At 42.5% G+C, this 12,318-nt stretch overlaps 1 long non-coding RNA gene across 1 annotated transcript; it reads right to left on the minus strand.

The window, feature by feature from the left end:
• Window positions 1–884: 884 nt before the first annotated feature.
• Window positions 885–12,198, minus strand: LOC121018422 (uncharacterized). Its single transcript, XR_005785192.1, has 3 exons — window positions 12,046–12,198; window positions 3,494–3,595; window positions 885–1,124 (listed from the first exon to the last, which is right to left on the minus strand). It is a non-coding gene; the product is annotated as an uncharacterized LOC121018422 (long non-coding RNA).
• Window positions 12,199–12,318: the final 120 nt, after the last annotated feature.

Below are 12,318 nucleotides of genomic sequence, written 5' to 3' on the forward strand. Positions count from 1 at the left end.
AGAATAAGATTTTTCTTGTTCTTAGGCTTTTGTAGTCACTCTGTACCAATTACTGTCCTAGAAAGTGGTAATTACACAAAAGAGATACAGGTACAGGTCAATAGAAACTGAGCGAAAGATTCTGGGGGAGTTCTAGCCCAGAGTCATTAGAGAATCCTTAGTGAAGGTGGAAAAACATGGGCATGATTATGTGATATAAGACTTTAAAAGGCAGGATAGCTCTTTAATTATTAAACAATACATTTTTATTTTATTTAAAAAAAAATTTTAAGTTTATTCATTTTTGAGAGAGAGAGACAAGAGTATGAGCAGGGGAGGGGCAGAGAGAGAGGGAGACACAGAATCCGAAGTAGGCTCCAGGCTCCGAGCTGTCAGCACAGAGCCTGACGCGGGGCTCGAACTCACAAACTGTGAGATCATGAGCTGAGCTGAAGTCGGATGCTCAACCGACTGCGCCACCCAGGCGCCCCATTAAACAATACATTTTTAAAGCATATATTAAGAACCTAGGTGATTGGGATACAGAGATTAACAGGATAAAATCCTTGCACTTGAGCACTGCAGGGAAGGGATATAAGCACCAAAAGAGGCAGAAGAAACAATACTATAGAGCAAAATACGACATTAGAGCACAGTATGGTGCTAGAACAGAAGTGATACAGGACCTTACAGGAGTAAACAGGAAGAACCCTTTAGGGCTGCCTGGGAGGGGAGAGGTGAATCCAGATAACATTATGCCTGAAGTGAGATTTCATCTGTTACTCATTCACTCCACTGACATGTATTAAGTACATGTATCAACATATATTAAGTACCATTACCATGTACTGTGTATACAGCTTGCCCTCAAGGGATTAATAGTCAAACAGTGAACGAGACCTATAAATAGGTAAGTACAATGAGGGATTTAATTGTATAAAGCACACGACATTATTAAAGACATCGTGGTCAACTGTATCTGGGACGTTGCAGAACGGCGGGACCGAGGAGGCGAATTTTGAAACCCGTGGAGGTATTTGTTAGGCAGACCGTGATCAGGAGTACCAACGGCTAAAGGAGTTCTAGACAATGAGAACAAGGAACTTGTCTGCTATAGCTTCATGTGTACACAGAATGGAAAAGACCTACAGGTAAGAAAGATGAGAAAAGAAATGCGATTAGTAAGGAGATTAGAGAGGGCCTTGAATGCAGACTGAAAGAATTTGAATTTTACTCTTTTTTTTTTTTTTCAACGTTTATTTATTTTTGGGACAGAGAGAGACAGAGCATGAACGGGGGAGGGGCAGAGAGAGAGGGAGACACAGAATGGGAAACAGGCTCCAGGCTCTGAGCCATCAGCCCAGACAGAGCCTGACGCGGGGCTCAAACTCACGGACCGCGAGATCGTGACCTGGCTGAAGTCGGACACTTAACCGACTGCGCCACCCAGGCGCCCCTGAATTTTACTCTTTAGACAAGTACTTTTCAAAGTAGAATTCACTAAGTCCTTGAGTTCCAACGAAATCTCTAAGAAAGGTACTGGGCATGCCAAAAAAGCAGATTTCAGGGGTCCATGAATTCCAGACTATGGAGCTTTAAACATTAATCATCAGGCAATGTAAAGTCTTTGCACATTTTTATTTTATGTATTTATTCAATTTTAATTTTTTTAAAAATTTGAGACAGAGTGCACGAGCAGGAAAGAGAAAGAGAGAGAGAGAGAGAGAGAGAGAGAGAGAGAGAGAATATTAAGCAGGCTCCATAGCTCAGCATGGAACCCAACGCAGGGCTCAATCCCACAGCCATTAGATCATGACCAGAGCTGAAGTCAAGAGTTGGATGCTTCGTCGACTGAGCCCCGCAGGTGCCCTGTCTTTGAACATTTTTTAAAAATATTTTTTTATGTTTATTGTTGAGAGACAGAGACAGAGACAGAGAGACAGAGTGAGAGCAGGGGAGGGGCAGAGAGAGAGGGAGACAGAGAGTCCAAAGCAGGCTCCAGGCCCTGAGCTGTCAGCACAGAGCCCGGCGTGGGGCTCGAACTCACAAACCGCGAGATCATGACCTGAGCCGAAGTCAGACGCTTAACCGACTGAGCCACCCAGGTACAACTTTTTTAATTTTGTTTTATGTTTATTTATTTTTGAGAGAGAGAGAGAGAGAGAGTGAGGAAAGAGCAGAGACAGAGGGAGCCGTCTTGGAACATTTTTAAGGAAGAAAGCGATAGGCTAAGAATTGTTTAAGGAAGATTCATCCACTTAGAGGTCATCCAAAATTGTTCCATTTCTCTCCTAATTCATAAATAAGCAGTCACTAAATCCTATTCATTCTTCCTCTTCAATATGACTCGAATCCACCCTTTCCTCTCCTTCCCTGTGGGAACTGCCAGTGGTTCGAGTCCTTAACCTTTTTTCCCCTGGTCAAATACAAGAGCCTTCTAACCTACGGTTCCTTACTCTTCAGGCACTTCTATCCATGATTTTGTCCCACCCCTTCTTGCACCATTTTTGCAATCTATTAAAGTGTATATGATTTCCATTAGAGTATAAGTCCAGGTATGAGAGGTCCTGCAGGACTGTCGAATCAGGATTCACTGCTAAACGTTCCACGGGTATTCGTTCTGTCTTACACCATCATTTCCCCCCCCTGCTTCTACGGGTTCATACCAATCAGCACGCAAGCATGTGGCATTTTTCCTCATCCTAAACCATTCCCTCTTGTCTCCACATTCCCCAATTGCTACTACCCCCTGCAAAGCAAACTTCATAAATTTCTCTGCTCCCTTTCGTAGCCGAGAATTGGAGGGAATCGTCTTCTCCTAGGTCTTCGCTTCAATTTTCTCCTCAACTCACTCCACTCACACCACCATCATCATACCACTATCAAGTCCGTGATCAAATCCAATAGTCAACTCTTCAACTCCAACTCGCTTAACCTCTTGGTAGCATTAGGCAAGGCTGCCAATAGGGTCTTGAAACAGTTGATAATACTTTCTTAAACTTCTTCCTACCTTGGTGGATATTCCTTCTTAGTATCTTTTTTTTTTCCCCTAACTCCTCTTCCTTTTATAGTTCTCTAAGTCTGACCTACCTCAGTGCGAGAATCTCTTCCTTTTGCTCTTTATGTTGATTTCCCAAGGGATCGCCAGTCCCAGGGTATATAAACTGATGTTTTGTTTTTTTTTTTTTCCCAACGTTTATTTATTTTTGGGACAGAGAGAGACAGAGCATGAACGGGGGAGGGGCAGAGAGAGAGGGAGACACAGAATCGGAAACAGGCTCCAGGCTCTGAGCCATCAGCCCAGAGCCCGACGCGGGGCTCAAACTCCCGGACCGCGAGATCGTGACCTGGCTGAAGTCGGACACTTAACCGACTGCGCCACCCAGGCGCCCCTAAACTGATGGTTTTGAAACTTGGATTTACTGTCTGGACCTGTCCCCTGAGGTTCCCATTCTTCTGGTTGACCACTTACTGGACGGATCCTTTTGAATTTGGTTAAACTTCTCACACTCACCATGGTCAAGACAGAATTGTGTCCCTTGTCCTTCCCTTCGTCCCAACTGATTTCTCATGAAGTCTTTTGCATGAGAAGTCAGTCCGTGGCACCCCCGTCCATCTGGTTGTATGGGCCAAAAGAAATCAAAGTGTTTCATTCGTTTCTGTGATTCTTCTCACATCACTCATCTGACCACTGGCAAATCCTCTTGGATAAAGATTGTATCAAAATATATGCCGAATTTGGATGGTTGTCCCCATCCTCACTGCTATCAACCCTAGTGTAAGTGCCTATTGGCCCTCAGCTGTTTCTACTACACAATGGCCTCTCAGTTTCTCTGCTTCAACTCTTGTCCCTTTCGACTCTTTTCCACACGGCCATCCAGAGAGGTCTTTAAGTTCATGATTCATATCATGCCAGTCTCCTGTTCCAAAATCCTCCAAAAACTATGATCACACTGTTTAAAAAGTCCGGAGTTTTATGGGGCACCTGGGTGGCGCAGTCGGTTAAGCATCCGACTTCAGCCAGGTCACGATCTCGCGGTCCGGGAGTTCGAGCCCCGCGTCAGGCTCTGGGCTGATGGCTCAGAGCCTGGAGCCTGTTTCCGATTCTGTGTCTCCCTCTCTCTCTGCCCCTCGCCCGTTCATGCTCTGTCCCTCTCTGTCCCAAAAATAAATAAACGTTGAAAAAAAAAATTAAAAAAAAAAAAAAGTCCGGAGTTTTTACTATAGCCTGACCAATATGATCTGGCTGTAAGCATTCTTTTCTTTTTTTTTAAGTTTATTTATTTTGAGAGAGAGAACCAGTGGGGGAAGGGCAGAGAGAGAGGGGGACAGAGGATCTGAAGCTGGCTCTGCAGTGACAGCAGCGAGCCCAATGTGGGGCTCAAAACCCTTGAACCATGAGATCATGACGTGAGCCACATATGGACGCTTAACCAACTGAGCCCCCCAGGTGTCCCTGGCTCTAAGCATTCTAATTGCAACGCCGTCTATTCTCATTCTTGTACTCACCACTCTGGGCACATTGGTTTTCTTGCTGTATCTTCTGTATGCTATTCGTACTATCTCAGGGTCTTTGCTCTTGCCTCTGTGTGCAATGCTCTGATCTCAGACATTTCAATGGTTCCTTCCTTCATATAATTCTCAGCTGTCTGCTCAAATGCTACATTCTCAGAGAGACTTTCTCTGACAACCCGTATAAAATGCCTGTTCAACCCTTCCCCCTTCCTCACTTTCATCTGTGCATCCATTTACTCTGCTCGTTTTTCTTTACTGCACTTGTCACTAATATCACATTAGATTATATATTTGATTGCTTGTTTATTGTCTGGCTTTCCCCCTAGAATGCGACAAAGACCCTCTCCTTGACAGGATTGTTGTCAGACTCCTCTGAGCCCAATTAGGCCCCACCCTTGGGCACACTTAGGCTCTCCCCTTGGGCACCCACCCTTGGGCAAGAATACTACTAAGTTAGGGGCGCCTGGGTGGCCCAGTCTGTTAAGCGTCCAACTTCGGTTCAAGTCATGATCTCACGGTCTGTGAGTTCGAGCCCCGCGTCGGGCTCTGTGCTGACAGCTCAGAGCTTGGAGCCTGCTTCAGATTCTGTGTCTCCCTCTCTCTCTGCCTCTCTCCTGTTCATGCTCTGTCTCTCTCTGTCTCAAAAATAAAAAAATAAAAAAGAATACTACTGAGTTAGTTCAGCCAGACTAATAACCCTCACTACTCAACAAAGTTCTTCATCTTTACCATCACCTTGTCCTGTTAGGTCACTTTAGCAAAGAATTACTTTTTTTTTTTTTTTTTAACTATTTTTTAAAAGTAATCTGTATGCTCAACATGGGGTTCACATTCACGAACCCATGATCAAGAGTCACATGCTCTAGCCTTTTAGTAATTTCCTACCCACTGACCCTCCCATCTTGCTCCTTGTCTATAAATGCCTACTTTTCATTATTGTATTTGGAATTGAGCCAAATCTCTCTCCTACTATAAAACCCCAATGCAATAGCCCTTATCCTACAGGGATGGAGACACAGACACACACACAAATATATCAATAATATAAATAATATTATAATAATATAAATAATAAAATATACCTTACCTTCCTTAAAATTATATCCTAGAAGAGTGTGTGGCTCTCAGTAGGCATTCAAAACATCTTTGTTCAATAAATGAATATATTTAGAACAAGGAACGATATACTCAGAGAAGTTGGGAATCTTTAATAGATAAAGCTAATTTTATACCACTTCTAAAACATTTCAATATTTTAAGAACAAAGGGTGAAAGGTTTATTAATAAATACTTTAAAAAGTATTAATACGTTTAATTTCATAGAATCACAACTTCAGAGTTAAGAACGCTTCAAGGGCACCTACTGCCCCACATTCTAATTAAAAAAAAAAAGAAAGAAAGAAAAGAAACTGAATTCTTTGGTTATTTTTTAAAGGTCTTTATTCTTAGAGGGTGAATTATTTTGTCATTTACAGACCATTTGGAAATTTTGAAATTACATAATTGATCTTAAGTTTGCACTAACTAATCATGTCAAAGCTTTGTAGTTAATGCTAACAGGATTGAGCCAACAAGCCAAAGCATTAACACCCACTTGAGGTCATTATAAGTGGATTACAAAAGACTTCAAATAATATATATATACTATATTGTTTTGTCAAGGGTTGTTTTAATTCCAAAGCACGGCCATAACAAAGTTGATAATCAATTCAAGGTGACATTGATATCTCATTCAACCTCACCAATTTAAAAGTATTTAGTATAGATAGGCACTGAATTCATGCCAGGAGGGAAATAATTGATTTAGCTGATCTAAAAGTGTGTTTGAGCTTTTTTCAGGCAAGCTGTCAACACACACATGAAAGCAAGATTCTAAAAATGCCGTCAGATCCATAATGTTTATACAGCAAAGCAAACAACCTTTGTTATTCCAATTAATGCATCTGCTCTTGGAAGAAATTTGATCCAAAATGTTTTATTTTTCTCAGCTACACTGAAAATTACAATGTTGACTCACATTGAAGCAATTTAGAAATGTACTCAGCCACAAAATGGAAATGGATTACATTAAGTTGAATATCTGTGACTAGGGTACCTGCTAAAAATTACATCTCAAAGTTACATATTATATTTCCTTGAAAGGGTTTCAAGTATTGTCACACATATTGCATCTACTTATCCTTTTGGAGAAGGTTGGGCCCAGAAATATTATTCTCTCAACCTTACAAACCAGTAATAACAAATGTCAAGAGGTAGATGGGTATAGGGAAAATAATGTACCAAGAGCAGTTTGTTGATACCTTGGGCTATAGCCTACAGTACTTTCTTGTAATCCTATCTTTTTCCTTTGATAGTTTCATTTTAAAATGGGGAGTGGAGGGGCGCCTGGGTGGCGCAGTCGGTTAAGCGTCCAACTTCAGCCAGGTCACGATCTCGCGGTCTGTGAGTTCGAGCCCCGCATTAGGCTCTGGGCTGATGGCTCAGAGCCTGGAGCCTGTTTCCGATTCTGTGTCTCCCTCTCTCTCTGCCCCTCCCCTGTTCATGCTCTGTCTCTCTCTGTCCCAAAAATAAATAAACGAAATAAATAAACGTTGAAAAAAAAAATTTAAAATGGGGAGTGGGGACTGGGAGTTGAATTTCCTAACAATTGAAAAGAACTTTCAGTATAATCTATTTCAACTCTACTAGTTTTACCAATGAGATATCAAATGATCTGTTTTTTTTTTTTTAAGTGTATTTATTTTGAGTGAGAGAGCTCATGAGCAGGGAAGGGACAGAGAGAGAGGGAGAGAGACCTAATTCCAGCAAGCTCCATGCTATCAGCACAGAGCTTCACATGGGACTTGATCCCATCAACTGTGAGATCATGACCTGAGCTGAAATAAAGAGTTGGGCATTCAACTGACTGAGCCAGCCAGGTGCCCCTAAAGTACTTTTTTTTTTATCAGTGAAATATTTTATCTGGTTATTTGCTTTCAAATACCTTAGGAAACAAATTAAAAAGTGCCAAGATAGACTGGTAAATGTTGACACTGTTGATAATCATCAAGGGTAGGGGTTATTTCTACTACCTAATTTGGTTTATGTTTGGAATTTTTCATAATAAAAATTAGATAATTATTGGTCTTGTAATACATAAAACATACCATCAACGCAGTTCATTAATCACTGAATGTCCAACTCTTCTTATTTTATATCTGTTTTAAGTTTATTTATTTAGAGAGAGAGAGAGAGAGCACATGCGAGTGTGTGCAGAAAAGGGGCAGAAAGTAATGGAGAGAGAGAATCCCAAGCAGGCTCCAGGCTATCAGCGCAGAACCTGATCCAGGGCTCAATCTCATGAACCGTGAGAACCATGAGATCATGACCCAAGCCAAAATCAAGAGTTGGACGCTTAACCAAGTGAGCCACCCAGGGGGCCCATCAACTCTTCTTATTTTAAACTTCAGAGCAATAACAGAAATGCCTTAGGATGAATCTATAAGGTCCTACATGTTCTCCCTTATGCCTATTTCCAATCTCACTAATGACTACTGCACTAAAGATAGAAAATTATGCTTTGTAGTTAATATGCATTTGCATAAAATAAAACTATTAATTTTGACTTTTTAATTTTATGATTTTTTTATTAAACGTTTTCATTTAAGTAATCTCCACAGTCTACATGGGGTTCGAACTCACGACCCCAAGATCAGGAGTCATATGCTTTTTGAACTGAGCCCGCTAGCACCCAACTTCTTTTTTTAAAGTGCTCTTCCCTATATTCTTGTTCCTTGATTCTATGGTTTAGTAACTATTTTGCTTATTTCAATTCAGCAAATATTTCTGGAATGATGTACCACTTTCTGTTAGGCCCTAGGAACAGCAGATGGGGTATGTAATTTTTCTGTGTATCTATCTATGAAATATTCACTTATATATAAGTATATATGAAAAATACATGAGATATTAATATATAATAGAATTGATAGATGCTCTATTAGCTGTATGAAGAAAGTCCTATGGGGACCCCAAAGAGAAATGTGTGATCAAAAACTTGATGAATAATGTCAGAGGAAGGACAGAATTATCTTTCTATGTGCTCTATAAAGAATATTAGGGGCATCTGGGTGGCTTAGTTGGTTGAGGGTCTGACTCTTGATTTTGGCTCAGGTCATGATCCCAGGATTGTGGGATTGAGCCCTGCACTGGGCTCAGTGCTGAGCATGTTGTCTGCTTGGGATTCTCTCTCCCTCTTCCTCGCTCCTCTACCTTGCTCACATGCCCCCCCTTCTCTCCCTAAAAGGAAATAAAAAATTATAAAACATGAAGAGACAATCAAAGAATATGCTTCCAAAAATGTACACAAGTATTATAGAGGTGTGTGGGACAATTAATTCATAAAAATGTTATTTTTCTGGATTTAGGAATGTTTGTGTTGTCAGCTTCAAAGGATGTGTACATAGTTGTGTTCTCTCTTTCAAATAAATACTCACTTTCAGGGGCGCCTGGGTGGCGCAGTCGGTTAAGCGTCCAACTTCAGCCAGGTCACGATCTCGCGGTCCGGGAGTTCGAGCCCCGCGTCGGGCTCTGGGCTGATAGCTCAGAGCCTGGAGCCTGTTTCCGATTCTGTGTCTCCCTCTCTCTCTGCCCCTCCCCCGTTCATGCTATGTCTCTCTCTGTCCCAAGAATAAATAAACGTTGGAAAAAAAAAATTAAAAAAAAAAAATAAATAAATACTCACTTTCATACACAAGTTTGTATTTTTTTTCCTTAAAGAGGTCCTGCACATTATATAAACTTCAGGTGCCACACAACGTGAATCCACTTGAGTGCTTGTAATTTGCTAGGCACTATTCTGGGAGCCAAGGATCCATCAGTGAACAAAATAGAGAAAAAAAAAAAAAAACCCTCTCTCTTTGAAGCTTACATTCTAGTTAGGAGTGACAAGCAAAACGAAAACATAACAAACGAGGAAATGAAATAGTATGTCAGAAAGTAAGTGCCATGGGGGAAAAAGAAACAGTTGAGAAGGGTAAGGGGAAGGAGAGCGCGCAGGGCAGAGAGTATGGGTGGGTTGGTACTTCCCATGTTAAAATAAGGTGGTCAAAGCAGGTAAGTCTCATGGGGAAGGTGACTGAGCAAAGACTTGAAGGAACTGGTTGTTGAGAATACCAGTGGAATCTAGTGTAGTATATTTGGCTAGTGGTAGTCCATTATTCTCTTATTCAGGCTCTGAGTATTTGAAGTAAAATAACCCCAAAGACCCAGTATCAGTGGGTAAAGCAGTTAATAGCTGGAGCAGGGTTGAGAACTGAATGAATGGCTGTCTGGGGCACCAATCTAGAGATAGGTACTAAAGAACATAGGGACGCTATAGCACCACTGGAAAATAATCAAATGGGGAATATTGTTATTTACCAGAACATTTCCGTTGGTGGTGGGGGGTTGGTGGTGGTGAGACCTCCAAGGGGCATGGCACTTAAGGAGATTTGTTCTGATGAACAGTCAGGTCTGTACTCCTGGGGAGGGTGAGGCAGTTGGGAACCACATCCGAAATGCCCCAGGGCCACAGGAGGCTGCTCCCTGCCAATGAGAGAGTGGTGCTTTTCCGGCCTTCTCAACCCTTAGGGTTCAATTTTGCTGCCAAACTGAGGTCAGGAAGACAGCTAAACGGATAAGCTTGAAGTATACATTGTTGGCCTGCCCTAGACATAACTATGAGAATGGGACTCCAATCGTGAACATTTTAAATGTTCTTAGAACAGCACATTTGGTTTTCTTTGGCAGCTGTGGTATGGTAGAGAGACCAAAGGACAAGTCAGAAGTGCATTGGGGTTCTGATGAGTCTGCCACTTGGCCGACTTAAGTTTTACCATCTACAAAATGGGGGTAATAATAAGTTTCTTTTATGGCAGTCAAATGAGATCATTGTGTTCAAATGAACGTTTTAATCAGCGAAGTATATACTTGTTGGCATAATAATAAAGCTACAAGGTCGTTCACAGTTGCTGGGTAAGGATCATAGTTATGAAGTATATAATAACAAGTTGTAATTATCGAGGAGTAAAGATGGTGTGTAAAATGCTTTAAAATCTCCATTTATAATCTGCCTTCGTGGCGAATCAAGAAAACAATCTAACAGACTTTTCAATGTCTTTTACTGGTGTATCAGAAGAAGAGACATACATCATCTGTCTCAAAAGCAAAATTAAGTATTCTCTTTTCTTACTTATTTGAACGAATACCCAAATGAAGGTTCAGCATTAAAAATAACTGGCTGTTTTCTCCCAATTGCCAGCTAGGTAGAGTGATTCTTAAATGATACTTCTTGTCAGCAAGAAAGATGATCCCAAGAATGAACGAAAATAGCCCCTGTTCAACAGCTGTGATATTTATAATTTATAAGCTGTGATCATCTCTCATCAGATTGCCTTGGTGTCTGAACAAGAAAGGATGTATGTTTGCCCTTTGTAGATCTATCACTTCTCAGAAAATAAACTTTTATTACATTTTATTCCTTCTGATCAATACATTTCTCTCTTTACATATAAACAGTGTGATCAGAGGCTTCCTGTTTGAGGAGCATGACCTTGAAACTCTAGTGTTATGCACAAGTTAAGTATGTTCAACTACTCCGTAAACATTCCGTTCCAATCATCAAATCATTTTTTTTTAAATTTTTTTTTTCAACGTTTATTTATTTTTGGGACAGAGAGAGACAGAGCATGAACGGGGGAGGGGCAGAGAGAGAGGGAGACACAGAATCGGAAACAGGCTCCAGGCTCTGAGCCATCAGCCCAGAGCCCGACGCGGGGCTCGAACTCACGGACCGCAAGATCGTGACCTGGCTGAAGTCGGACGCTCAACCGACTGCGCCACCCAGGCGCCCCTAATCAAATCATTTTTAAGCACTGAAAGGCAACCCCGAAGACTCGGACCACATGGAAGGAAGAAAGGGAGGGAGGATGGGAGAGATCAATTCGTAACGAAATTCTTGTCAGTCTTTAATACTGTGCCTGCGTGTCACGCTTCCAGTTTCCTCTCACCCTTCTCCCCTACTTCGATCTCTTATTTTTCTTTAATTTATGCCCTTATATCGCCCTTGCTCTTCACAATTCTCTAGGTCCTTTATGTATTTTACTTGCTTTGCTCATTACATTGTTTCCCTTTTCCTTTCACTATTGCCCCCTTTGGGCAACTCTACGACCAGCTAAATCTACACTTTATATAAGCATGCGCTAAATTACAATCGAGCAAAAATCGTGACTGTGCGTTACTGGAGAACTAAATGCAAATCAGAACTGAGAGCTCTTGGGGAGAGAGCTCTTGCACCACAGGGCAAGAGAACGGAGAATTACAAAATGCACAGTGGAGAACAACTGAAGAGAGCACAAGTATTGCGTCCTCTGTGTGCCAAGACCTGCATCAGAAACACCCCGCCCATGACTCGAAAAACTTCCCGCTAGCGCTCCGCAGACTGACCTTCGATCGAGGCCCTTCCCCACCGCCGCCTCCCCCTGACGTCCCTTACACCCGCACTTTAGACTTCACGTCCCTCTCTCCCCACACCTCAGGCCTGCCTCTCTTCAAATTCGATTCCCACGTCGCCGCACGCCGACGCTCGGCCCCTCTCGGCTCACACGTTAGCTCCCCTCGGTTTCTCCCACGTAGGGTTCCGAAGCCGGCTCCCGCGCTAGGCGCCCCCCACAGGTGGAAGGGGCCACCCCCCTCCCAGCCCCGCCCCCAGCCCCGCTCCCTCCCCCGCACACCTGGCTGCCCCCAGGCCCGCCCCGCCCCCCTCCGGCGCCCCGCCCAGCCCCCAGCCGCCGCCGCCGCCGCCGC

This window comes from Herpailurus yagouaroundi, unplaced genomic scaffold (genome assembly GCF_014898765.1).
Source record: "Herpailurus yagouaroundi ecotype Mexico unplaced genomic scaffold, PumYag 77, whole genome shotgun sequence".
Taxonomy (NCBI): Eukaryota; Metazoa; Chordata; class Mammalia; order Carnivora; family Felidae; genus Herpailurus; species Herpailurus yagouaroundi.